At 55.3% G+C, this 27,393-nt stretch overlaps 1 pseudogene across 1 annotated transcript in view; it reads right to left on the bottom strand.

Annotated features, from left to right (window-relative positions):
• Positions 1-26,205, bottom strand: part of LOC144942149 (copine-4-like) — a 52,886-nt pseudogene extending 26,681 nt beyond the window's left edge. Inside the window, exons 1-2 of the transcript XR_013639319.1 lie at positions 25,967-26,205; positions 801-1,756 (exon numbers count right to left, since the gene is read on the bottom strand). The product of XR_013639319.1 is annotated as a copine-4-like (transcript). The remainder of the gene's footprint in view (positions 1-800; positions 1,757-25,966) is intronic.
• Between the last annotated feature and the right edge of the window lie 1,188 nt (positions 26,206-27,393).

Here is a 27,393-nt window from a genome sequence, read left to right as displayed (position 1 = left end):
AAAAGTTTTTTTTAAGTCAAAAGTCTAGCGTATGGTAAGTCTGTGCAAATCACACGGGCGGAGAGAATGCAAATAGCGGGGAGCGGTGGCACAACGGTTAGCGCGCTGTGCTGCCGACCCCGCGCCTCGGAGTTCGAATCCCGCTCACGGCCAACATTGGTGAGGAATATCTGAGCCCGGTACTGGGCCTGCTCTAGGTCGACTCAGCCTTAAAATGAGTACCCCGGTGCGAAACATCAGCACGGTGGGGAGACAAAGGCGGGCGGGCGTGGTGTTTGTCACATCGCCCTCTCGCGTGCCGTGACGGCGCCTTCATAAGTGCTGCTCGCTAACCGAACGTGGCCCAGCAGTTTGTTAGAGGCGACGCGGGGGGGGGGATCTTGGTCTTCGTCTTTTAGGAGAGAGGGTCATGCGGTGGTAACCCTCCCCTCCCCCAGTTAGGGATAAAGCTGTGGTCAGGGCTGGGGTCAGGGCTGGAGTTCAGGGCTGGGGTCAGGGCTGGGTTCAGGGCTGGGGTCAGGGCTGGGTTCAGGGCTGGGGTTCAGGGCTGGGGTTCAGGGCTAGGGGTCAGGGCTGGGTTCAGGGCTGGGGTTCAGGGCTGGGGTCAGGGCTGGGTTCAGGGCTGGGGTCAGGGCTGGGGTTCAGGGCTGGGGTTCAGGGCTGGGGTTCAAGGCTAGGGGGTCAGGGCTGGGGTCAGGGCTGGGTTCAGGGCTGGGGTCAGGGCTGGGGTCAGAGCTGGGTTCATGGCTGGGGTCAGGGCTGGGGTCAGGGCTGGTTCAGGGCTGGGGTGAGGGCGGGGCGCACCTCCATCCACTGGGCGCACGACTGCATGAGCAGCGCCACGCAGGGGTTGGTGCGGGAGAGGGCGTCGCGGTCGTGCAGGCCACGCAGAGACACGCGCAGCTCCACCTGTCCAGCGTGGCCGGAGCGCCGGGGGACGGCGCCTCGCCCTGCAGCATCCTGCTGATGATGATGATGACGATGCTGCTGATGATGATGATGATGATCTGATGATGATGCTATTGCTGGAGTTGGTTAGCTGTGCCTGCCTGCCTGCTGCTGATGATGATGATGATGACGATGCTGCTGATGATGATGATGATACTGTTGTTGCTGCTGTTGATTTTGATACTGCTGACGCTGATGATGATATTGTTATGATGGCAATTATGCCAGTGATGATGCTAGTGCAGGCGTTGGTTACGTGCGCCTACCGGCTGTAGCTGCTGATGATATTGTTGCTGCTGCTGATGATTAGAATGATGTTAATACTGATGCTGATACCGCTGCTGATGATGCTGATTATGCTATTGCTCTGGTTGCTTTTTTGCGCCTGCTGCTGCTATTGACGATGTCGTTTCCGAATCTGCTGTTGCTGATGATGCTGTCCCTCTGCCCTTACTGCTGTTGCTGCTGATGTAGCAGCAGCTGTTGATCACGTGCTTGCTATTGCTGCTACTGCTGCTCTTCCTCCAGCCACTGCTCCTGTGGCTGATGTGGCTTCTCACGATGGGCCCGCTGCTGCTACTGCTGCTGCTGGTGCTGCTACACCTGTTGGTCTTGCTGTTCCTCCTCCTCCTGCTGCTGCTGTTGCTAATGCTGCTCCTGCTGCTGTTGTTCCACGCCAGCTGTAGCTTCTGCTGCTGTAGCTGCTGCTGCTGCTGTAGTTGCTGCTGCTGCTACTGCTGTAACTGCTGCTGCTGTAGCTGATGCTGCTGTAGCTGCAGCTGCGTAACCGTCCGTCCGCCGCGAGACCCTGGGAGCAGTGATGGGCGAGGAAGGGTAAAGGTGGTGGTGAGGGGTGGGGTGGTGAGGGGGTGGTGAGGGGGTTGGGTGGTGAGGGGTGGTGAGGAATGGTGAGGAATAGTGTGGGGTGGTGAGGAGTGGTGATGAGTGGTGAGGATTGTGAGAAATGGTGAGCAGCCAGCAACAATCAGCATTAATGACACTGGTTTACACGTTTTTAGACGTCGTCTGCTTCAGATATGAAATGTGCTGTTTAATTTTGATTTTGATGCGTGTGAATTTAAATATGACAATTAAAACAACTGATTGACTACTGTTCCCAGGATATTTAGGTTTTTACATTTTACGTCTATGAATGTTGTGTAGATAGTAGAGTTGTATTCATACGTTGTAAACCTGGGTCTTCTCATGTGTTTATGGTTGCTTTGCATGATAACATGTCATCTGTCCTGTTCATGTAACACTTAAAAAAACAGCTAAAGGGTTATACAAATTACATTTATTATGAAACAAAAGGCAAACAACTATTATGTATATATAAGTACATCGTTTTGTCCTTATTCAGTGTCTACTCTGAGCTTCTTGGCTTGTCTCTTGTATTCATTAAATGGAGCATCTCGTGTCACTGTCAAGCAATAGTCTGCAAGCATTGATGGGCTCCATTTGTCCTGAGAGCGTTTCTCCATCGTCGCAATGTCCTGGTGACATCGCTCGCCATGTCGTCCCTCACTGCTCCGCAGTTCGGTGGGAAAACATCTAGATGAGAGTGAAAAAAATGTGTCTTCAGTGGCATGTTGCAACCAAGGCTTTTGTATACCTTGAGGAGGTTTTCCACCAACTCCCTGTAGTTGTCTGCCTTGTTGCTTTATAGAAAATGTGTTGCCACTAACTGGAAGGCTTTCCATGCCGTCTTTTCCTTGCCACGCAGTGCACTGTCAAATGCATCATCTCGAAGCAGTTCACGCACGAATCTGAGGACCAGCAAAGACACCTTCCTTTATCTTAGCTTCACTTAACCTGATACATTTTCCACGGAGGTATTTGAAAGCTGCTTGTGTTTTGTCCATGGCTTTGACAAAGTTCTCCATCAGACCCAGCTTGATGTGTAAGGGTGGTAACAAAATATTCCTTGATTCAACAAGTGGTGGATGCTGAACGATTTTCCTCCCTGTCGGAGTGGCCAATCTATCTTGATGTAGTGGGAATCTCTCGCACGACTACCCCATTCGCAGAGAGAACAGCAGTACTTTGTGTATCTGTAGTGGTGGTATTGACGTGCGCCGACTGTGACAGTGATGGATCACGGGCGGCGCGGGGTGCGGGGTTGGGCACGCGTTGTGGGCGTGGTGTGGACGCGCGCGCCGGGAGTGACAGATGACGGGGCGGCGCGGAGTGAGTGGTGAGGCACGATGAGATGTGGGAAAAGAAGATCGTAGCCAGCGCCCGGCGATTGGTCGAATAAGTGGGTGCTCGCAGCGACGTCCGCAGGTGGGGTATAAAGGGGGACGCGCGAGAGCACTCGGGGAGAGTTACCCAGTTGAAGACCCGAAGACGGAGCTGAAGACTTAGTCGCCGAGTAGCTAAGTGGATGTTGGTCATCCGAGTAGCTCAGTGGCGTTAGACGCCGAGTAGCTAAGTGGATGTTGGTCATCCGAGTAGCTCAGTGGCGTTAGTCGCCGAGTAGCTAAGTGGATGTTGGTCATCCGAGTAGCTCAGTGGCGTTAGTCGCCGAGTAGCTAAGTGGATGTTGGTCATCCGAGTAGCTCAGTGGGCGTTAGTCGCCAAGTAGCTAAGTGGGTGGTTGTCACCCGAGTACTAAGTGGATGTTGGTCATCCGAGTAGCCCAGTGGCGTTAGTCGCCGAGTAGCTAAGTGGATGTTGGTCATCCGAGTAGCTCAGTGGGCGTTAGTCGCCAAGTAGCTAAGTGGGTGTTTGTCACCCGAGTACTAAGTGGATGTTGGTCATCCGAGTAGCTCAGTGGGCGTTAGTCGCCAAGTAGCTAAGTGGGTGGTTGTCACCCGAGATATAAAGTAGGTGTTAGTCACCTGTAACCAAGTTTGATAAAATAAAGAGTGTGTTACCCGTGAAGTCGTCTCCCGCCGAGTTACTACATTACAACTGGCGTCAGAAGTAAACCTGTCTTCAAGAAGTATGGACACAAGGAAGACTACCCGTACCCACGAGCGAGGTCGGGATGACGACGGCGTACCGGGGACACCGACCTCGGGAGTAGAGGACGAGGAGTTGCCGCCGATGCAGCACTTCGCGGTGATGGCCGACGCTCCGCTTGCCTCCGACACCAGCCTCCAGGACGCGCACTCCCGGTTGGCGGAGTTGCTACTCGCCGCCGCCGCTGTCTTGGCCGACATCTCCGTTCCGGCGAGCGGAAAAACGGCTGCGGGGGTCGTGGAGGAAGCGACGTTGGAGGATTCCCGCCAAAAGGCGCTTCGCGCCAAAAGTCTGGAAGTTGCCGCCGTTTTTGGGGGGCCGCCACCGATTGGCGGGAAAGACGGACGCCACGTGGCCGGACACCTCCGCGCAGCGCAGCCCACGTCATCAGCGCGCGCCGGAGCCCTCCATTTTGCGCCTGACAACCGAGCCGACATTTTACACAACTCCAGCGGAGCGCGGGAAAATCTCTCCGACGTCGACGACGATCGGGTCCTCCAGCAAAGATTGCCCGCGCTGTCGGCGTTCAAGGCGGATGGGGGCGACTGGGGAGCCTTCCAACGAAGGTTCCTCGCTCATCAGGAGATGTCGGGGTGGTCCGACACCACTGCCCTGCGTGCGTTGCCAGCGATGCTTGACGACGACGCGCTTGCAGCCTTCACATCTGCTGCAAGGTCGTCCCGCTCTACGCTCCAGGCCGCACTACACCTGATGGCGAAGGTGTTCGGGCCGCCCTCCACGTGTCGCCACCAGTTCTACGATCGGCGGAAGGTGGCTGGGGAAACGACGCTAGCCTACCGCACGGCACTACTCGCCTTGGCGGACGCAGCTTTTCCCCGCATGGATAAGGAGGGGAAGGACGCCATGGTGACGGAGCAGCTGCTGGTGTTGGCCCACGAGTTGGGGGTCCCCATCAACGTGGCAGACGAGATGGAGATCTGCTCCCTGGCGATTGCCACGAGCATTCACGCGTACGAGGTCCTCAAACGCAAGCCGGGGGTCGTCTGCAAATGGCCGGGGAACGCGGCACTGGCCGCCACGATCGCCGAACCTCAGCCAGCTGCGGTGCAGGAGCAGGCCTTCGCTGCATCGCGTCCGGGGGAGTGGAGAACGGGAGGTCGTTCGCCCACACGTTCGCCCCGCAAGCTGGAGCAACCGAAACCTACGACGTCCGTCGTCTGCTACAACTGCGGCCTTCGGGGTCACGTCGCAGCCGGGTGCCGGGCCCCGCGTCAGCGCGCCGCAGGACCACGTCGGGACGACGACCAGGGCCACAAGTCATCCCAACAAAACCCGGCAAGTCGCGGCACCTCACACGTTCGGTCCACAAACACGGCACATTCGGGTCGCCGCTTCGCGATGGGGGGTTCGCGGCTGGGTGCCGGGGGTTCAATTCAGCGAGGGGGGTCCGTACGCGGCCCGCAAGCAGTCGAGTGGTCCGAATTGGCCCACAGGATCGTGGCTGCGTCAGCCGGGTCGTCCGTGGTAACGGGGTTCATTGACGGGGTTGAGGTCCGGGTGCTTGTTGACACGGGTGCGTCGGCCACCATCATCTCGGACCTTATTTATAACATTCTTCCCGTCCAAAGTAGACCCCTTCTGCCAGTAGACGTGCCATTTTATGCGGCGAATGGGGGATCCCTGGGGATCATCGGCCAGATTCGGGCGACTATTTGCATTGGTGACATTAAATTAGCGGGCCCTATTTTTGTATCATCATCGCTGGCCGTTCCCTGTTTGCTAGGTACGGACTTTTTGTCAAAAATGCCCATCAAAATTCTTATAGATCAGGCCTGCATAGAGCTTCCGTCAGGTCGGCGGGTTGCCTTCTTGTCGAGCCCTACCAAAGTGCGCACGGTTTGTGCGACGGTGCAGGCGCTGGCGACTCACACTGTACGGGTGCCCCCGGGATCGCAAATGTTAGTACCCCTTCGGTTCAGGAAGCCACTCGAGGTGGGTGCGGAGGCACAGGGGGTGCTGTTGGGGCCGTCAAACAGAGCCAGTAAGGGCCTCGACTTAGCGGTTGCTCAAACCATGGTGAGAGGGGACAGTGAGCCGTTCGTAATGGTCCTGAATACGGGGTCGCGGCCGGCCGTAATTGCGCAGGGAACGGTGCTGGCTCACGCCGCGCCGCTACCCGTTGAGGAACGGCTCGTGGCTCACGCAGATTTCACTGTCGAGTCGCATCCTCAAAGTGATGAGGGGACTGAGTGGTTGGACTCGCTGTGTGCGGGTTCTGCTAACTTGTCCGGGGTGCAATTGGGAGCATTGAGGGGTTTGCTCATCGAGTTTGCTGAGGTGTTCAGCAAACATAAGTACGATATCGGCTGCACTGACCTGTTGCGCCACCACATAGCTACAGGGGACGCGGCCCCTATTCGTCAGAATCCCTTCCGGCTCAGCCCGGCCGAGAAGGAACATGTGCAATCGGCGGTTAATGATATGTTGGCGGCCGATATCATTTCGCCCTCTTCTAGTCCGTGGGGTGCTCCTATTGTCCTAGTAAAGAAACAGGACGGGTCCTTGCGGTTTTGTGTCGATTTCCGCCGCTTAAACAAAATCTCGATGGCGGATGCGTATCCGCTCCCCAGGATGGATGAGTCGCTGGATGCCTTGGCGGGAGCGCAGTTTTTTTCCACACTCGATCTGCTTTCTGGATTTTGGCAATTGCCACTCGATAACGAGTCAAAACCTAAAACTGCTTTCCGGACACTTGGGGGCCTATTTGAATTCAACCGTTTGCCCATGGGCTTACATTCCGCTCCCGCCACGTTCCAGAGACTCATGGAATTGGTTTTGTCGGGCCTCCAATGGGATACCTGTTTGATTTATCTTGACGATATTATCGTCTTTAGTCGGACTTTCGAGGAGCACCTCCAGCGACTGAGAGCGGTGTTCCTCAGGATGCGTTCCGCTAAGCTTAAATTTAAACCGGCTAAATGTTTTCTGCTTCGGGAATCGGTCAGGTATTTGGGCCATATCGTGAGTCGTTCAGGGATCTCGACGGACCCTGCTAAGACGCATTGCGTCAGCTCATGGCCAACGCCAACCTCGGTCACGGAGGTTCGTAGTTTCATTGGTTTTGCCTCCTATTACCGTCGTTTTGTCAAGCAATTTGCCACCATAGCCAAGCCCCTGCACGCTTTGACGGCTAAGGGTGTGAGGTTTCACTGGGGGGCGGAAGAGGAGGCTGCGTTCTGCTCCCTCCGTGACGCTTTGGTGCAGGCTCCCCCCTTGTGTTACCCCGATTTCACACAACCGTTTTTGCTTGACACGGACGCCAGCAATACGGGTATCGGGGGGGTGCTCTCACAGGTGGTCGGGGGGGTTGAACGGGTGGTCGCCTACGGTAGTAGGGTTCTTTCCCCCGCAGAACAACGCTATTGCGTAACTCGTCGTGAATTGTTAGCCATTGTGTTTTTTACACAGCAATTCAGGCCGTATCTTTACGGCCGTCATTTTACGGTCCGGACGGACCATGCGGCTCTACAATACGCTATGCGCGTGGCACAGCCATCGGGCCAATTGTCCCGATGGTTGGAGGTCCTTCAAGACTACCAATTCACGACGATTTACCGCAAGGGGTTGCGGCACTCAAACGCGGACGCCTTGTCGCGGTTGCCGCCGTGCACGGACTGCACATGTTTGTTGGGATCAGCGCGGTGCAAACCCCCGGTCGCCGACACCCCGGGAGTTGCGCTCGCCGCCACTGACACCCCGGGAGAGGACGCCCCCACGGGGAGGGATTCGCTGTTGTCGTTGCCCCTCATTGAGTGGGGCCGCCTCCAGATGTCCGACAGCTCCCTACTTACGCTGCGTCGGAAAGTTGGCGCTCCCGAAGAAGGGGAGGCGCGGGTCGGTTCCTGGGTGTGCAGACAGGGCCTTTTGATGAGGTGGGACAACATGTCCCGGCGTCACGTGCTCGTTGTGCCTGTTGCTATGCGGGGTAGGGTTGTTCTGGCAGCTCATGAACGGCTCATGCATCTGGGTTTTCACAAAACGCTCGCCCTAATCCAGCGAGACTATTATTGGCCGGGGATGGGTAACGACGTGGCGAATATTCTTAAGGGATGCGTAGGGTGCGCCAAAAGGAAACCGCCACCATTGGCAGCTAATCCACCGCTGCAATCCATTCAGGTTTCACGTATAAACGAATTGGTAGCGTTGGACATCTTGGGGCCCTTTCCGGTTACACCAAGGGGAAATAGGTTCCTGCTGGTTGGCGTGGAATACTTCACCCGATGGCCTATGGCATGGCCGCTCGCCAACCAGTCGGCTGCGGCGGTGGCGGACGCCTTTGTCCAGGGTTATGTGTTGGACAAGGGCGCCCCCGAACGCTTGCTGACGGATCAAGGGAAGAATTTTTCGAGCGTTTTGTTGCGCGAGGTGTGCGACCTGTTGGGTACAAAGAAAGTGCGTACTTCCCCCTACCACCCGCAGACTGACGGGATGGTTGAGCGTCTGAACAGGACGATTACGTCTATGTTGTGCCAACAGGTCTGCGACGATCAGGTTGATTGGGACTTACAGGTGCCGGGGGTACTCGCGGCCTATCGAATGGCCCCTCATGCGGCGACGGGGTTTTCCCCATTTTTTCTTATGTACGGGCGGGAGGCCGATCCGGCCGTGGACGTCCAACTGGGGATTTCCCAGCCACGGGCAAAATCTAAATTGGCAGACCACATCAAATTTAATATCGCCAAATTGACTGAAGCGCGGGAGGCGGCAAGGTTGAATTCGCGGTCGCGGCAAATTGCAAACGAGAAATTGCATGAGCGGAGGGTGCATACGCATGATTGGAAACCAGGCGATAAGGCCTGGCTGCATTGTCCACATGCACCGTTGGCTACGTCCCCCAAGTTGTTGAGACCTTGGAGGGGACCGGTGGAAATTGTGCGGGTTGCACGACCCCAGAGTATACAGATTAAATGGGGGAAACGCCGTTGGTATGTGCACCCCTCCCGACTGAAGCCCTATGCGGCACCGTGTGACCCCGTTCTGTGCCGTGACGACCGGGCGTGTGATGTGACCGTCGACTCGGGGAGGGAGGTGTCGCAGGCTGATCCTCACGTGTCTCCACCTGACCCACCCCCAGGTGCCTCGGGCTTGACGGCTGCTGACCGTCGAGAGCCTGAACCCCGGGGCACGCACGAGTCCTCGATGCCTGGCCGATGTCTTCCTGAACCGCCGGCACCACCGGACGTTCAACCGCGTCTGGTGCCGTACGACGGACCGGCAAGGCGGACTCGGGCTAGGTCTCAACAATTTTCATGAAGACGGTTTTTTGCTCTACACCGAGCTCGCCCGGTGTTCCCCTCTGCCGGGGTTATGTCCCGTTGTAGGGACGCTCGGAAGAAAAGGGGACACTGCACGAGTCAAAAGAAAAAAAAAAAAATTTCCATTTGTTTTTTTTGCATACACATTGCTATTGTCACTCGCCGGTTTGTATATATTGTTCTATTGTCGCGGTGGCATTGGTTGAGGGTTGCGGATGGTAGTGTTCGCGTCGTGTTGTGTTGTTAGCTTAGTTGTTGTTCTTGTTGTTGTGTTGTGTTACGGGGCACACAGGGGGGGTTTGTATATTTTTATAGCAGCCGGGGCGGCTGCGAGCTATGTGGTAGGGGGTGATGTAGTGGTGGTATTGACGTGCGCCGACTGTGACAGTGATGGATCACGGGCGGCGCGGGGTGCGGGGTTGGGCACGCGTTGTGGGCGTGGTGTGGACGCGCGCGCCGGGAGTGACAGATGACGGGGCGGCGCGGAGTGAGTGGTGAGGCACGATGAGATGTGGGAAAAGAGGATCGTAGCCAGCGCCCGGCGATTGGTCGAATAAGTGGGTGCTCGCAGCGACGTCCGCAGGTGGGGTATAAAGGGGGACGCGCGAGAGCACTCGGGGAGAGTTACCCAGTTGAAGACCCGAAGACGGAGCTGAAGACTTAGTCGCCGAGTAGCTAAGTGGATGTTGGTCATCCGAGTAGCTCAGTGGCGTTAGTCGCCGAGTAGCTAAGTGGATGTTGGTCATCCGAGTAGCTCAGTGGCGTTAGTCGCCGAGTAGCTAAGTGGATGTTGGTCATCCGAGTAGCTCAGTGGCGTTAGTCGCCGAGTAGCTAAGTGGATGTTGGTCATCCGAGTAGCTCAGTGGGCGTTAGTCGCCAAGTAGCTAAGTGGGTGGTTGTCACCCGAGTACTAAGTGGATGTTGGTCATCCGAGTAGCCCAGTGGCGTTAGTCGCCGAGTAGCTAAGTGGATGTTGGTCATCCGAGTAGCTCAGTGGGCGTTAGTCGCCAAGTAGCTAAGTGGGTGTTTGTCACCCGAGTACTAAGTGGATGTTGGTCATCCGAGTAGCTCAGTGGGCGTTAGTCGCCAAGTAGCTAAGTCGGTGGTTGTCACCCGAGATATAAAGTAGGTGTTAGTCACCTGTAACCAAGTTTGATAAAATAAAGAGTGTGTTACCCGTGAAGTCGTCTCCCGCCGAGTTACTACATTACATATCCAGTCTGCAGACCAAGCAAGAGAGCAACGACCTTCAAATCGCCACAAAGCTGCCACTGACGTTGATCATAGTTTAAAATGCACCTCAAAAGTCGTTTCATGTTGTCAAAGGTTTCCTGCATATGGACTGCATGACCAACTGGAATTGATGGCAAAACATTGCCATTATGCAGTAAAAAGCTTCAAGACTCGTATTCTATTAATCAATGAACAGTCTCCACTCATCTAGATCATGAACAATGTTGAGGGCTCCTATCACACCATCGATGTTGTCGCAGGCGACAAGATCGCCTTCCATGAAAAGAATGAGACAAGATCCTTTTGACGGTCACGGAACATGGAAACCCTAACATCACCTGCCAGGAGATTCCATTGATGCAGTCTGGAGTCCAACAACTCTGCCTTACTCTTGGGTAGTTCCAAATCCCTGACAAGGTCTTTCAGTTCACATTGTGTTATGAGGTGTGGTTCAGAGGAGGAGGATGGGAGAAAATCTGGGTCATGTGACCTTGATGGTTCAGGACCAGAAGTTCCATCCTCTTCCTCATCTGACTCAAGTGAGAATGATTCTGGTGCATCAGGAACCGGCAGTCCTTCTCCGTGGGGTGCTGGGCGCATAGCTGATGGAATGTTTGGATAATGCACAGTCCACTTTTTCTTCTTTGACACACCTTTCCCAACTGGAGGCGCCGTGCAGAAGTAACAAGTCACTTCACCACAAACACAGCAGAAGTTACCTGCTTTGTTCACACAAGTACGAGGCATCTCTGCTCACTTTGACTAAACATAAATGTGTCCCTTTGCAAAATCAAACACTGACAAATAAGAGAGTACGACACTGTATGATTTCTAGAGCTGATATCTGGCAATTTGTTCAGCAGAGGGATGTAAGCCTAGTTATGATTGCATCATCCATGACTTCTAGGAATAACATGATGCAATTCATATCATGTATGATGCAATACCAGGTTCAGATTGCATCATTCATTGTTTTGCTCAAAAAGCAAGTACTGTCCAAACCCAGTCATATATTTATTCGTAGATCCAGTCAAAGATGCATTTTACTCATTTCTGGTTTACATTGAGATCCCTTCCCTTTATAACTCACTTATCCTCCGCCATTCCCAAGTCAAGGGTCGTATATACTGACCCAGTCGCATATCTTGAAAACTCGAGCCAATCAACAATTTTAAGCATAACTTTAATTCTCAGTGACTCCGAATTAGTAAAGATGGACTACATTTATTTCGGAAGCATTTTGGCTGTAGACCAGAGTTATTATATCCGTTTGGGAAAAAGAGACGACGGGAGGAGGGAATTCCAAAGTGGAACCGTGCGAGTGAAGAATCAGAAAGAGAAGCGTCGTGACCTGCGGTGGTGGTGGTGGTGGTGGTGAGAGGGTGGGTCAGTGGGTGGATGAGTGAGTGGGTGAATGTGTGGCTGAGTGAGAGTGTGAGTGGATGAGTGTGTGAGTGAGTGAGTGGGTGAGTAAAGTTACGTTTGTTTGTGTAACCAGCTTAGAACTCAAGAAACCAGGATGAGTCTCATTGGCAAGCGTGTCCTGGGTGAATGAGTGGGCAAATCAATGAGTGAGTGGCTGAGTGGGTAAGTGAGTGGGTGAGCGGGTGATTGAGTGGCTGAGTGGGTAAGTGAGTGGGTGAGCGGGTGATTGAGTGGCTGAGTGGGTGAGTGAGTGGGTGGGTGAATCAATGAGCGAGTGGCTGAGTGGAAGAGCGAGTGGGTGAATCCGTGAGTGAGTGGCTAAGTGGGTGAGTGAGTGGGTGATTGAGTGGGCGAATCAATGAGTGAGCGGTTGAGTGGGTGAGTGGGTGGCTGAGTGAGTGAGTGGGTGAATCAATTAGTGAGTGGCTGAGCGGGTGAGTGAGCGGGTGAGCGGTGGAGTGAGTGGCTGATTGGGTGAGTGAGCGTCTGAGTGGGTGAATCAATGGGTGAGTATCTGAGTGGGTGAGTGAGTGGGTGATCGGGTGAGTGAGCGTCTGAGTGGGTGAATCAATGGGTGAGTATCTGAGTGGGTGAGTGAGTGGGTGATCGGGTGAGTGAGCGTCTGAGTGGGTGAATCAATGGGTGAGTATCTGAGTGGGTGAGTGAGTGGGTGATCGGGTGAGTGAGCGTCTGAGTGGGTGAATCAATGGGTGAGTATCTGAGTGGGTGAGTGAGTGGGTGATCGGGTGAGTGAGCGTCTGAGTGGGTGAATCAATGGGTGAGTATCTGAGTGGGTGAGTGAGTGGGTGATTGGGTGAGTGAGCGTCTGAGTGGGTGAATCAATGGGTGAGTATCTGAGTGGGTGAGTGAGTGGGTGATCGGGTGAGTGAGCGTCTGAGTGGGTGAATCAATGGGTGAGTATCTGAGTGGGTGAGTGAGTGGGTGATCGGGTGAGTGAGTGGCTGAGTGGGTGCATGAGTGCTCGAGTGGGTGAGTGAGTGCGTGAGTGTGTGAATCAACGAGTGAGTGGCTGAGTCAGTGGTTGAGTGGGTGATTTAATGTCTGAGTGAGTGAGTTAGTGGGTGAATCAATGAGCGAGTGCCTATGTTGTTACGGTGGTTGGACACTGTACGGTTGAGACATAACAGTCACTTCGATGAACGGAAATCTAAACACGGGAGGAGCAATCCACGAGTAGAGTTCATGGTAACAGTGAGCATGGTAGTAGCGATAGAATGATAAGTGGGTGAGTGAGTGGGTGAGTGAGTGGGTGAGTGATTGAGTGCGTGAGTGAATGCGTGAGTGGATGAGTGAGTGGATGGGTGGTTGAGCGAGTAAGTGGGTGGATGGTGAGCGGGTGGATGGGTGAGTGAGTGAGTGGGTGTTTGAGTGAATGAGTGACAGGGTGAGTAAGTGTATTGTGACCCGAAGTGTGGTGGCTAAACACAATATGGGTTTCTGGTTTAAGGATGAGTGAGCTCTAAGGGAGACTAGGACGGGTTGAGATTAACCATGGCCGGGAGTCGAACTCAGACAGCTGAGTTGAGAGAGAAGTCGCTAACCACTGTGGCACCGCTCCGGACTCGTGTGTGTGTGTGTGTGATCTTATTCATGGTGGCCCAAACGTCAGTATTTTAACACGAGCATTAACACGTTTTAATAGTTTGTTTCTTCCTTTCCAGGTGATGAGAGATGTGTTTCAATGGAAACAAATCTGTCGAAATACGAACGAGTTCAATTCGCTTGTTATGAATGCTAAAGAAGGTATCGACTTTTGAAAGTCCTAAATTCATTTCCAAAGAGAATTCGTGCACGCGTTCATGTGAACGGAAGTCAGTTTTTTTTACATTTTTTACAATAAATTGAATAACCCGATGTGATTTGTTCAAATGAAGATATTAACCCAATGTGTCCTGACTTTGGACCACCCGTCCATAACAGATGTGTCCCCTATCTCTGCAGGAGCTCCTCGCTGGATCTCACAGCCACGAGGCGATGCTTGCGCAGTCGCCCTCTCATACTGTGTGTGGATGACTCAGAATCGTTATTGAATACTCGAAGAATCCGATGAGCTACGAAGCTCTTTCCCACCCATGTCAACCGGAGTATCCGGAGAAAACCCCCACCACGCATCGGAGGGCATAATGCTCTAAGGTCCGCACAGATGGATTCATGAGCCCATTGCGCGTTACGCATCCCACGCAATACATTTACGATTAGCAAGGTTGGCTACATACGGTGTGAAAGAAGTTCAACATACATACACACAACCTATCTCCCACCCAGCCAACTCCCCCCCCCCCTCCAGCCCCCATCACCCCCCTCCTCTCTCTTTATATAATCACCTCCAGTGGAGGTTGGCACACTGCACGTTTCCATCAGCCGTGTGGCTCAGCTGAATCTCGCCAGGGGTAACAGACGTGTGCATTTCCTGCGGTGCCAGGGAGGATCTGCCCCACCGGTACTTACGATGCCAGCGGCTCAAACCAATGTTCCGCCTTTTGGGGGACATCTTCAGGAAACTGGGGGTACCCTTCTACAACAGCAGCTTCGTATAGGGGGTGCCTTACCTGGCTAACAAGCGCCATGACCTCGCCAACTTCGCCTGTGCTCAGACGAAGATGGCGGTGTACAGAACGAGGAAAAAGATGCTGCAAGGTGACACTGACGGCTGCTCTGTGCTTCCAGTGTTCAAGGTGTGGCTCCGGCTGGAGCACGCGTACCACACATATGTCGGTGATGTGCACGTCTTCTTTGAACGCTAGGGAGCCGGAAAAGCCCCTCTCTGTACCAGCGTGGACGGCACCCTTGTGTTCACCTTCTGAAGCGCTCGCTCGTCACCGTGGCGTGCGCGATGACCACCACCACCACGTGGCTTTTATTTCGTGTTGTGTGCGGTGCATTTAGCGCCACAGCGCGTGGGTTTATAGCGTTTGTTTTATTTGTTTGCTGGTGACTTTGTGTATTTCATATCGGAATCGCCTCCAGTGCTGTTGCTGCTGGCGGCAATAAAAATTGTTTCAAAATAAAAAAAGTCAATAATCTTTTCTCGTCTCTCTCCACCTCTCAACACTCGCTCCTCCTTCCCCCACTCTCCCTTTATCCGTACCACCACCACCACCACTTTCTCTCTCTCTCTTTTTCTTTTTTACGATCAGTGGAAAAAAGAAGATGCTCGGTGTAGTCGGCACTTTGCTTCGTTCATAATTTCGTATTTTTTTTTTATAATAACTTTGCTTTATGTAAACCCCCACCCCTCGCTCACTCTCTCGCTCACGCTCTCGCTCACTCTCTCTCTCCGCACTCTCTCCCCGCTCCAATTATCCTGGTCTCAGAACTCTCGCCATTCTCCACCTCGTCTCGCTCTCCCCTTCGCTTTCCCTCTCGCTCTCACTCACTCACTCTCTGTCCCTCTGCTTCCCTTTTCTCTACACCAACCTCTCTTCCCCGCTCTCCCTTTAGCTCTCCCTCCCTCCCGGGCAATCGCCCTCTCTCCCTATCCTCGAGAGAGAAACATCTCTCGCGTGCACCCGCAGGACTTGACTCTGCTCAATTGAAGCATCCCGTATATAACCAAATAAATAAACACCATCCCCGGCACAGAGCGAGAGGCTCGAGTACACAGACACACACACACACAGGCAAAGGTCCCCCGTATAGACTCGCCCGCTGTTGGGGTAAGTGCGGAGAGCCATACTGACCACGTTCCCAACTCGTCACACACACACACAAAGACAAAGGTCCCCCGTATAGCGGGGGGTGGGTGGCCAGCACCACGCCAGATGCATGCACACACATGCACACACAAAGACACGTGCACGCGCATACAGGTGCGCACACGCGTGCACACACACACACGCACGTGCATATGCTCCCCGGTTCGCGAGCTGTAATTATGACGACGCAGCCCCCCTCCACTACCGCTACCCCCCACACACACAAACACACACACACACACGTACACACACGTACACACAGATTCTCACCCCCCCACACACACACGTACACACGTACACAAAGATCCCCCGTATAGCCTTAACAGACTGTAGGGGCAAGTGTTGTTAGCGAGCACCTATGAAGGCCGGAACGGTACACGAGGGGGTGGGTGGCCAGCACCACGCCCGACCGCCTTTGTCTCCCCAGTGGCGATGTTTACACACCGCACCAGGTACTCATTTGAGGCTGAGTCGACCTAGGGGAGACCCAGGACCGGTTCAGATAATCGTCACTGGTGTTTGCCGTGAGCGGGAATCGATCCCGGGTCGCCAGGTTCGTAGTGCAGCGCGCTAACCACTACACTACCGCTCCCATAACACACATACACACACACACACGTACACACACACGTACACAAAGATAAAGACAAAGATCCCCCGTATAGCCTTAACATACTGTAGGAGCAAGTGCTGTTAGCGAACACACACGTATACAAACACGTTCACACACAAACACAGATTCTCCCCCCCCCACACACACGTACACACACAAACACAGATCATCACCCCCTCCCACAGACACAGAGGCGTATACACACGCACACGCATTGTAATGAAGACAAAACTATGCTATTAAACTACGTTGTTTTTTTATCTTACCAGGTAAGACCCACTAAACTTCACTAAGCTGTGAAGTTTTTTTCAGAAGCGGTCTGGCCACGGATGATAGCCCAGCGAAATGGCTTATCACGTGGAAATGTTTCGCAGATAAAGACTCTAAACGCGTGGTGATGATGATTCCAAATGTGGAGGGGGAAACCGGAGGACCCGGAGATAAATCCGCGCGACCACGGGGAGAGAGACACGCACACTCCACATATACAGCAGCAGGCGTCGGAGTCGGGACCCAACCCACGACCTCCTGTATAACGGCCGAGGTAGTTAACATCTCGCCACAGTGGCGCCCAAATCCGATGAGCTATAAAGCTCTTTGCCACAGATGTCGGGGCATGCAAGGTACAAGAGGGTGGATGGACAGCCCGGAGTGGCGATGTTTTACACACCGCGCCAGGCACTCATTTGAGGCTGAGTTGACCTAGGGGAGGCCCAGGGGGGATTCGTAGCGTAGTGCGCCAACCACCGCGCCACCACCCCCCATACAGACATACACGCACAAAGACGAAGACTTTTGGGGCAAGTGCTGTAAGCGAGTACACACGTGCACACAAATAAAGACGCACATAAGCCCCCTCTACCCCACACACACACACGCACACACACACACACACCCACACACACACAGACGCACACACACACACAGACACACAGACGCACACACACACACAGACACACACACAGACGCACACACACACAGACACACACACAGACGCACACACACACACAGACGCACAGAGGGTACACAGAGGAGGCGCAAACGCTCGCACAGCTCTCTATCTCGCTCGCTCCCTCTCTCGCGGTTGAAATGTCAACAGGAGGCGCCTATTTAAAGGCAGGAGCAGCACAATGAGGCGAGCGCCGCAGACACAGCGCTGGGTAAATGTCCCCGGCTCCCCGTCGCCCACCCCCCTCCTCCTCCCCTCTCCGTGGGAGCCGCGCCGAGTCAACCGCCCGCGACACTTCGCGTCGCGTTTCTATCGCGAACCAATCGCGACCCACGATTTTGGGGACCCTCCAAAGACCCCCCCCACCACCATCACCCGGTGCCCCGGTGGTCAGCGACACCGCCCACAGCCCCCACCCCACTCAGTACCCCCCCCCCCATCCAATCCCTACACCGCCTCCTCTCTATCCCCTCTTCCCACTCTTCCTCCTCCGTGCATCCCACTGGGATGTTTTTGCACACAGCGTTGGTGTGCGGTGCTTTTTGTGAAATATTTTGCTGCCTTTTCCTGGATTTTCTGTTTGCATATAGTCACATAGTCACCTTAAGATGTTTTCTTGTTCATGTTTTTGTTGGTTGCGGTTGCACCCGATTCAAGAGCCGAATGGCTCACAGGGCGATACCAAATAAATTAAACTGAATGAATGAAACTGAAAACTGTCCTCCACTCTCTCCCCACCTCCATTTGTCCCTAACTCCCCACCTTCTCACCTCTCTCTCTCCCAGCTACCTCGCTTCGCTCCCGACTCTCACCCTCCTCCCTCTCAATCCCTCTCTCTCACTCCCTCCCTCTCACTCCCTCCCACTGCCTCCATCCCTCCCTCTCACTCCCTCCCTCTATCCCTCCCTCCCACTCCCTACCTCTCTTTTTTACGATCAGAAGAAACAAGAAGATGGTCGATGTAGTCGGCACTTTGCTTCGTTCATCATTTCGTTTTTTTAGTTTATTTTTTTCAATGCTTTGCTTTATGTGCCCCCCCCCCCCCCTTTTTAAATTAAAGATTTCACGCTCTGCTCTCCTCCTTCTTACCCCTTCCCTCTCTCTCTCCCCCCCCGCCCCTCTCTCTCTACCCCTTTTCTCCCTACTCCATGTCTATGTTCCCCCTGTGTTCTATGCAATGTTTTATTAACTACGACAAGTGCTGCATCTGCACCCAGCCCTCCTCGCAGTCCAGCGGCCTCTGACTGTAGCTCATAACTGCACGCAGAGCTCCCCGTCTTCTGCCACCGAGCACACGGCCTCCTCCAGCGCCCACTGCTCCTTGAAGGCCGGCACGGCGTGGGTCAGCCGCGCATGGCGGAACTCCAGCCCACACTCCCTGGGGGCTCCGACCAGAGCGCGGGAGATGCCCAGGCTGCTGGCCGGACGTGTCCCCTCCAGGGCCACCTTCCTCGCCCTGTATATGGCGAGCTTGGCGTAGCCGACGAGCACGTTGACCAGCCCCTGAAGATGTTGGGGTCCGTCGCCCTTTGGGTATCCAAAGATGAGGACCGTCAGAGAGAAGTGGAGGCTGAACCTTAGGAGGATGTTTTTGAGGACCTTGAACAACAAGTCCAGGCTCTACACCTCTCATCTCGATCTCTCTCGTTACGCGCTCCTCTTACAAGTTCTCTACTCCTCTCCCCTCGGCCACTTCTCCACCCTCTATCCCACTCCCCTCTCTCTCGCCTCTCCCATCGCCATCCCCTATCCCTCTCTCTCTCTCCCCCGTCCTCTTCCTTACCCCCACGCACCTCCACCGCCTCCTCCCACCGACTTGTCGCCTCTCTCTTCACCCATTCTCACTACCTCGCTTTTTCTCTCTTTCTTTTTACGATCAGAGGAAACAAGAAGATGCTCGGTGTATTCGGCACTTTGCTTCGTTCATCATTTGTTTTTTTTTATGCTTTGCTTAACGTAACCCCCCCCCCCCTTTTTTAAATGAAATATTTAACAACAAAAAATTCGCTCTGCTCTCCTTACCCCTCCCCTCTCTCTCTACCCACCTCTCTGCCCCCCCCTCTCTGTACCCCCTCTCTTCCTACTCTATGTCGCTCGCTATCTTTTTTTAACTACTACAAGTGCTGCATCTGCACGCAGCCTTTCTCGCAGTCCAACGGCCTCCGACGGGTAGCTCATCTCTCTCTCTGCACACCCTCACTCTCTCCGACCTCTCGTACTCTCTCTCTCGATCCCAGGATGGGGAAGCATTCGGCTCGCGGACCAAACGTGACCCGCGACTTCGTTTCACGCGGCCACGCGGCCCCCCGCGTTGATGCCCAACCACTTGGGATGGGTGGCGCGCTTCTGCGGCCGTCTGGAACGCCTCTTCGTTCCAATGACAGGAAGAAGCCACCGGAACTGTGCACTTTTATATCGCCGAGTTTGAACACTCATTTATTGAGAAGCGCGTGTTGTTGTTGGTGTTGTTGTTGTTGGTGTGTTTAGTTTGTTGTGCTTCCCCCCGCACCTCCGATTAGAGCGGTCGGCTACGTACGGCGCGAAAGAAGTTCAACACACACACAGAGATACATAGCCGTACTGATCGGGTCCCAGAGGGAGTCACGGGGCACTATTCTCGTTCGCGCAGCGACGGCTCGCACCACAGTTGCCGGCGGACGACCCTCACCATCCCACACGCGCACACACACACACACGCATACACACGCACACGCATACACACGCACACACGCGCACACACGCACACACACGCACGCACACACGCACACACACACACAGACGCACACACGCACACACGCACACACACAACAACAACAACCGCCAATCGCCACTAAGTGGCGGTGACGTCACCATGACGCTTGTGCCAGGCCAAGTGCACCTTGAGGCCACGTGAAGTGTCGAACGCCCGCTGACAGGAGGTCACGGGGCAGACCCAGCAGGTGCCACGGGTCGACTGACCGAGATGACCGAGATGACTGGCTGATGCACTACCTGTGCCCCCTACAGTACCAACTTGCTGTGCTTTAGCCACCCGGCGCTCCGCTCGTTGTTGTGAGCGTCGCTCCTCCGCCCTCCGTTGTTGTTGGAGGGCGACTGCCTCCAACTGCCCAGTAGCGTCCTTCACGGGCATCCTCCACTGAGACCGATCTTGACACCGCTGGTACCAGTCATCGGCAAGTCCACTCAGCTCCACGTCCTCCTGTACCACATCACTCCATCTCTTCTCTAGCCCGTGCCGCGCCCGTTTAGCCCCCTCGATCCGGCTGAACAAAAGTTGTTTAGGCATGCGGTGGCTGGGCATGCGGGCTACATGACCCAGCCAACGCAGCCTTGCCTGCCGGAGGAGCTCACCGATGGGACTTTGACCAGATCTTTCAAGGATTTGTGAGCTCCTCACACAATCCAGCCTGCAGGTTAAACTCAGGATGGATCGTAGGCAGGCCAGCCTAAATGTTTCCAACCGGCGAAGATGCTCCATTAGGGGGGTCCAAGTTTCGCAAGCGTAGAGAAGGGAGGGAATGACTGTGGCCGAGAAGACCTGAAGCTTCGTGCGGAGCGACAGACCAGGTAGCTTCCACACAGCGTTACGCAACCGATGAAAAGATATTGCCGCTCGACTGATTCGGAGTGAGACCTCTGCTGTTAAACTGAAGCCGGTCATAAGCACACTGCCCAGGTATCGGAAACGCACACACGCACACACACGCACCCACACACGCACACACACACGCACACACACGCACACACACGCACACACGCACGCACACGCACACACACACGCACACACACGCACAAACACGCACCCACACACACCAACACACACACACACACGCACACCCACACGCACCTACACACACACGCACACGCACACACGCACGCGTGGTCCGGGGGGTGGTGGAGTCGAGGCGCGTGGGGGAGACGCGGAGACGTCACCCGCGCTCGCCAGCGGTGCTTGAAGGTCCTGCCCGGCCCCCCACCCTCCCTCACCCCCCAACGTCTCTCCCCTTCCTCTCGTATTACCCCCCCCCCCGACCACCACACCCGTCTATGTCACCCCCCCCCTCTCTTTCCATCTCTCTCGCTTTTTTTACGATCAGAGGAAACAAGAAGATGCTCGATGTAGTCGGCACTTTGCTTCGTTCATCATGTCGGTTTTTTTTGTTATTCCTTGCTTTGCTTTACGTGCCCCCCCCCCCCCCCCCCCGCTTTTAAAATTAAAGATTTTTCGTGTTTTCCATTTTTAAACAAAATCAATCTGTGCTACTTTCTTCGTAGAACACCAAGACGACGAAGCACGCTCGGCTCCTCCTACTCCTCCTTACTTCTTCCCTATCTCTCTCTACCCCCTCTCTCTACCCTCTCTCTCTTTCTTTGTTCCCCCTGTTTTCGATGCAATGTTTTCTCTCTCTCCCCTCCCTCTCTCCCCTCCTCCCTAGCTCCCTCGCTCTCCAATATGTTACCTCTCTCTCTCTCATCCCCCCCCCCTCTATCTCGCCCCCAACCCCTCTCCCTTATCCCTCCCCGTCTCTCACCTCTCCCTCCCTCTCTCCTTTGCCCATTCCTTCCTCTCCTTCCGCCCTATCCCTTCTCCCCATCTCTCCCCCGCCGAAAGGAGCGTCTGTGCCACGTGAATGTCTCTGTGATTGCTCTCCCACAAATATCCCCCTCCTCTCCACCTCCCCCCACCTCCCCCCACCTCCCCCCACCTCCCCCCACCTCCCCCCACCTGTGCATCAATACCCCCCATGCCCACCATCGCCAGCGTTGACACTGCACCGGCATCACCATCATCGCGACAACACCGGTGCATTGCCGCAGCACCATCACGTCGACGGCACCATCGACACCAACAACCCGAGCGTCACCATCATCCTCACCATCATCCTCACCATCATCCTCACCATCATCCTCACCATCATCCTCACCATCATCCTCACCATCATCCTCACCATCACCCTCACCATCACCCTCACCACCGCCGCCACCACCACAGCCATCGCAGCGGCGCTGTGCGCGCGCGTTCCCTCCGGGTTCTCTCTGCACGGGTTCGATTGCTCCGAGGCGACCGTGCCACCACAGACGGCCATGATGATAGCCTCCTCCCGCACAGCCCGCGCTGCCCACCCCCCTGCCCACTCCTTTATCCCTGCAACCGCCCCTGCCTGCCGGCCCTGCCCACTAACCTTGTCGGCTGCCCTGCCCACCTCCCAGTCCATTGCCCTGCCATCTGTCTTGCCCCGCTGCCCCTGTCAGCTGCCCTACAAGCCAGCCCCGCCTCGCTACCTTGCAGCGACCCTGCATGACGCACTCACACCGACCCCTCGCTCACAGCCATGCGCGATCCCGGTTCGACGGCAGATGCGAGTGTTTCATTACAGACGTGAACTAATTAATTTCCGCGCGCGCGCATGTGGATCGCACGCACCCGCGCATGTATCCGTATTTGATTACAAGCAGATGTGGATGGGTGCAAACGTGCATGCATGCACACACACACGCAAATGCGCGCGCATGTATATATATACGCGCACAAAGGACGAAGATCCCCTGTGTGGCCTTTAACAGAGTGTTGGGACAAGTGCTGTTAGCGAGTAGCACCTGTGAATGCCGGAACGTCACACGAGGGGGTGGGGTGGCAGCGCTGATGTTTTCACTCCGTACCGGGTACTCGTTCAATGCTGAGTCGACCTAGGCGAGCCCCGCATCCTGATTCAGATAATCGTCAATGGTATTTGGGCCGTGAATGGGAATCAAACTCGGGTCGCCGGGTTCGTATCGCAGAGCGCTAATCACTACACTATCACTCCCCATTCCTATAAACACACACACAGACACAAATAAACACACACAGACAAATAAACACACACACAGACACAAATAAACACACACAGACAAATAAACACATACACACAGACAGAAATAAACACACACACAGAGACACAAATAAACACACACAGAGACACAAATAGTGGAGACCCAGAACCGACTGAAACATTTCGCCACTCTTGTCGACTTCCGCTCCCCGCGTTTCGTAGCGTGGTGCGCGGTTAGCTACGTACGGTGCGAAAGAAGTTCAACACACATACGTACAACCTACACCCACCGCTCCCCACCCCTACACACACACACACACGCGGTGGAGGCTGGGGGGTAGGAGAGCAACTGCTCTCTGAACCCGGCCACCGAAGATCGATTCCAGGCCACGGCTAGCATCAGTCGCCAGTGATCTCTGAACCGGTGCCTGACGGGCGCCACGACCGCCTCACCAACACGCAACTGACCAGCGGGGTGAAGTATGGCCAGACAACCCCCGCGACCGACACGGGGGGGGATATTCATCCAGCAGTGGATTGGCAAAACCCCGTCAATCAAAGTAATGTGTTCTTGCACGATACACAAAACACAAATATCCCCCCGTGTAGGTTCTATGAATGCCGGCGCAGCACACGAGGGGGTGGGTGGCCAGCGCTATGCCTGGACGCCTTTGTCTCCCCAGTGGTGATGTTTACACGCCACACCAGGCACTCAGTTGAGGCTGAGTCGACCTAGGGGAGGCCCAGGGCCGATTAAGAAAATCGTCACCGGTGTTGGTGGCCGTGAGCGGGAATCGAACCCGGGTTTTTGGGTTCGTAACGCAGCGCTAACCACTACACGATCGCTCCCCAATTACAAAGATCACCCGTCTAGCCTGTAACAGACTGTTGGGGCAAGTGCTGTTAGCGAGCACCTATGAAGGCCGGCACGGCACACGAGGGGGTGGGTGGCTAAAACAACGCCCGGTCGCCTTTGTCTCCCTAGTGGCGATGTTTGCACACCGCACCAGGTACTCATTTAAGGCTGAGACGACCTAGGGGAGGCCCAGGACCGGCTCAGATAATCGTCACTGTTGTTGGCCGTGAGCGGAATCGAACTCTGGTCGCCAGGTTCACAGCGCAGCGCGCTAACCGCTACACCACCGCTCCCCATACACACACACAGACACACACACACAGACATGCACACGCGCACACACACTCACAAGACAAAGATGCCCCGTACAGCCTTGAGCAAAACTGTTTGGCCGGGTGCTGTGACCGTGCACACATTGAGGGCGGCACGGCACACGAGGCTAGTGGTGCGGCCAGGCACCACACCCGGCCGCCTTTGTCTCCCCACGGCTCATGTTCTACGAATCATATTGGCGATGCTTCTGATGCCGTCGCCGCTGCTGCGTTGGCAGTGATGCACAAGGACAATCAACAACAGCAACAACAAACTCCACACACTCGTCAATAACACCGGCTTCAAAGAAAAAGGAAATTAAAAACGTCAAGTCGGCGTCGTTTCGTGCAATGGCCACGAGCGCTGCACGGTCGAGGTTCAGCCGTCAAGTCAGGCTCGCGTTTCAAGGACCAGTCGGTGTCGGCGGAGGAGACGTTCGGTGTCGTTTGGTCGTTGCCTGGAATGGAACTCAGGTCGCCAGGTTCGTCGTGCACAACACCACCACCACCACCCCACAACAACAACAACAACAACACACAACAAACACCCCCTACGAGAACACACACCACGAGTGCGCGAACCAGTACAGCGATGAAGACGACTCCGTATAGAAAATAGAATGTTGGGGGCCACGTGCTGTTCACGAGCTTCTGTCTGGGACGGTACGCACGCACACACCGGTCTGTATACGTGATACACACCTGCGGACACTCACACACCTGTGTAGATGCTACACATATGTATACATGCCATACGCACACACACACACACGTACACATGCCACACACAAGCGTAAGCTTGCCACAAAAACAAAGATCGCCTGGAACAGACTGTTGGGGAAAGTGCTGTTAGCGAGCACCTATGAAGGCCGGCACGGCACACGAGGGGGTGGATAGCCGGCACCACGCCCGGTCGCCTTTGTCTCCCCAGTGGCGATGTCTACACAACGCACCAGGTGCTCATTTGAGGCTGTGTCGACCTATACTTGCCACGCACACACACACCTGTACACACGCCACACACATACAGCTGCATACATTCTACACACACCTGTACACATGCCACAACACCTGTACACATACATCTGTATACATGCCACACACACATATACACATGCAAAACACACCCCTCTACACATGCCACACACACCTATACACATACCACACACACACCTGTACACATGCCACACCCACCTGTACACATGACACACACACCTATACACATACCACACACCCACATGCCACACACACACCGATACACATACCACACACACACATGCCACACACACACATGCCACACACACCTGTACACATGACACACACACCTGTACACATACCACACACACACACATGACACACACACACACATGCCACACACACACACCTCTACGCACGCCACACACACACCTCTACACATGCCACACACACACGTGTACACATGCCACACCCACCTGTACACACACACACCTGTATACATGCCACACACACACACCTCTACACACGCCACACACACACCTCTACACATGCCACACACACACGTGTACACATGCCACACCCACCTGTACACACACACCTGTATACATGCACACACACACACACCTCTACACAGGCCACACACACCTCTACACATACCACACACACCTGTACACACCTGTACACATGCCACACAAACACATACCACACACACACCTATACACATACCACACACACACATACCACACACACACACCTATACACATGCCACACACACACCTGTACACACACACCTGTACACACACACACCTGTACACACACACACCTGTACAAATACCACACACACTGCGCGTGCCGAGCTGTGCCCCCCCCCCCCCCCCCCGTACCTATCGCGGCACCGGCGTCGCGTGGGCAGCGGAGCCGCTCCGCTCCGCTCCGGCCCGGGTGGGGCCGGGTCCCCTCTGCCCGTCGCCCGCTGCCCCCGCTGAGTCGTGGACAGCTGCCCCGGTCTCGCTGCCCCGCGTGCTCATGCCGCTACTGGCGGGTGGCGGATTCCGTCTCCCTGCCTCGCGCGCGAGCGAGAGCTCGGATCCTCCTCCTCCTCCTGCCCCCCCATGCATCCTCACCCACCCTCACATCACCCCTCTTCACAGCCCCCCCACCACCACCCCTTGCTGCCCCCACCCCCTCCACTCCAAGCCGCTCCCCCCCCCCCGCAACCCCCGCCACTTCCACACCGCCCAGCAGCCCGGGGAGACCTGCGAGCTGGGAGCTGAGAGCGTGCGACTGTGAGCGGTGCAGCCGCGGAGGTGCATGGTGGTGGTAGTGGTGGTGGTTGTGCTGGTGGTGGTAGTGGTGGTGGTTGTGCTGGTGGTGGTGCTGGTGGTGGTGGTGGTGCTGGTGGTGGTGCTGGTGGTGGTGGTGCTGGTGGTGGTAGTGGTAGTGGTGGTGCTGGTGGTGGTAGTGGTGCTGGTGGTGGTGCTGGTGCTGGTGGTGGTAGTGGTGGTGGTGCTGGTGGTGGTAGTGGGGGTGCTGGTGGTGCTGGTGGTGGTGCTGGTGATGGTGCTGGTGCTCGTGGTGGTAGTGGTGGTGGTGGTGGTGCTGGTGCTGGTGGTGCTGGTGGTGGTGGTGGTGGTAGTAGTGGTGGTGGTGCTGCTGGTGGTGCTGGGGGTGGGGAGTGGTGGCGCAGTGGTTAGCGTGCTGCGCTCCAAACCCGGCGACCCGAGTTCGATTCCCGCTCACGACCAACACCAGTGACGATTATCTGAATCGGTCCTAGGCCTCTCCTAGGTCGACTCAGCCTCAAATGAGTACCTGGTGCGGTGTGTAAACGTCGCCACTCGGGAGACAAAGGCGGCCGGGCGTGGTGCTGGCCACCCACCCCCTCGTGCGCAGTGTCGGCCTTCATAGGTCCTCGCTAGCAGCACTTGCCCCCACGGTTATATGGGGGATCTTTGTCTTTGGTGGTGGTGCTTCTGCTGCTGCTGATGGTGGTGGTGATGATAATGAGCGCGTCAATGCATTTCGAGGGTGCTCTGCTCCCCCGCATCAATGGGCTCCTCACCCCCCCCCCCTAATTAGTCGGAACAGCGCGAAGTCGCGGGGAGGAGCTGGGGGGGAGCGGGGAGGGGTTCAAGATGAATGGGGCGAGAAAAAATATAACACGGAGAGAGATGGAGAGAGAGACGGAGAGAGAGACGGAGCGAGAATGGGTTTATGTAGGGGGGTGGGGGTTGAGGTGTGTAGGAGGGGGGGCTGGCAGGTTGGAGGGGGGGGCATCGAGAGCGAGCTGTGCAGGCGCTTGACGAGGGCC

Source organism: Lampetra fluviatilis, chromosome 26 (genome assembly GCF_964198595.1).
Source record: "Lampetra fluviatilis chromosome 26, kcLamFluv1.1, whole genome shotgun sequence".
In the NCBI taxonomy this organism is placed as follows: domain Eukaryota; kingdom Metazoa; phylum Chordata; class Hyperoartia; order Petromyzontiformes; family Petromyzontidae; genus Lampetra; species Lampetra fluviatilis.
Note: the sequence above shows the minus strand (reverse complement) of the source record. Positions and strands in the feature narration are given on the sequence as shown.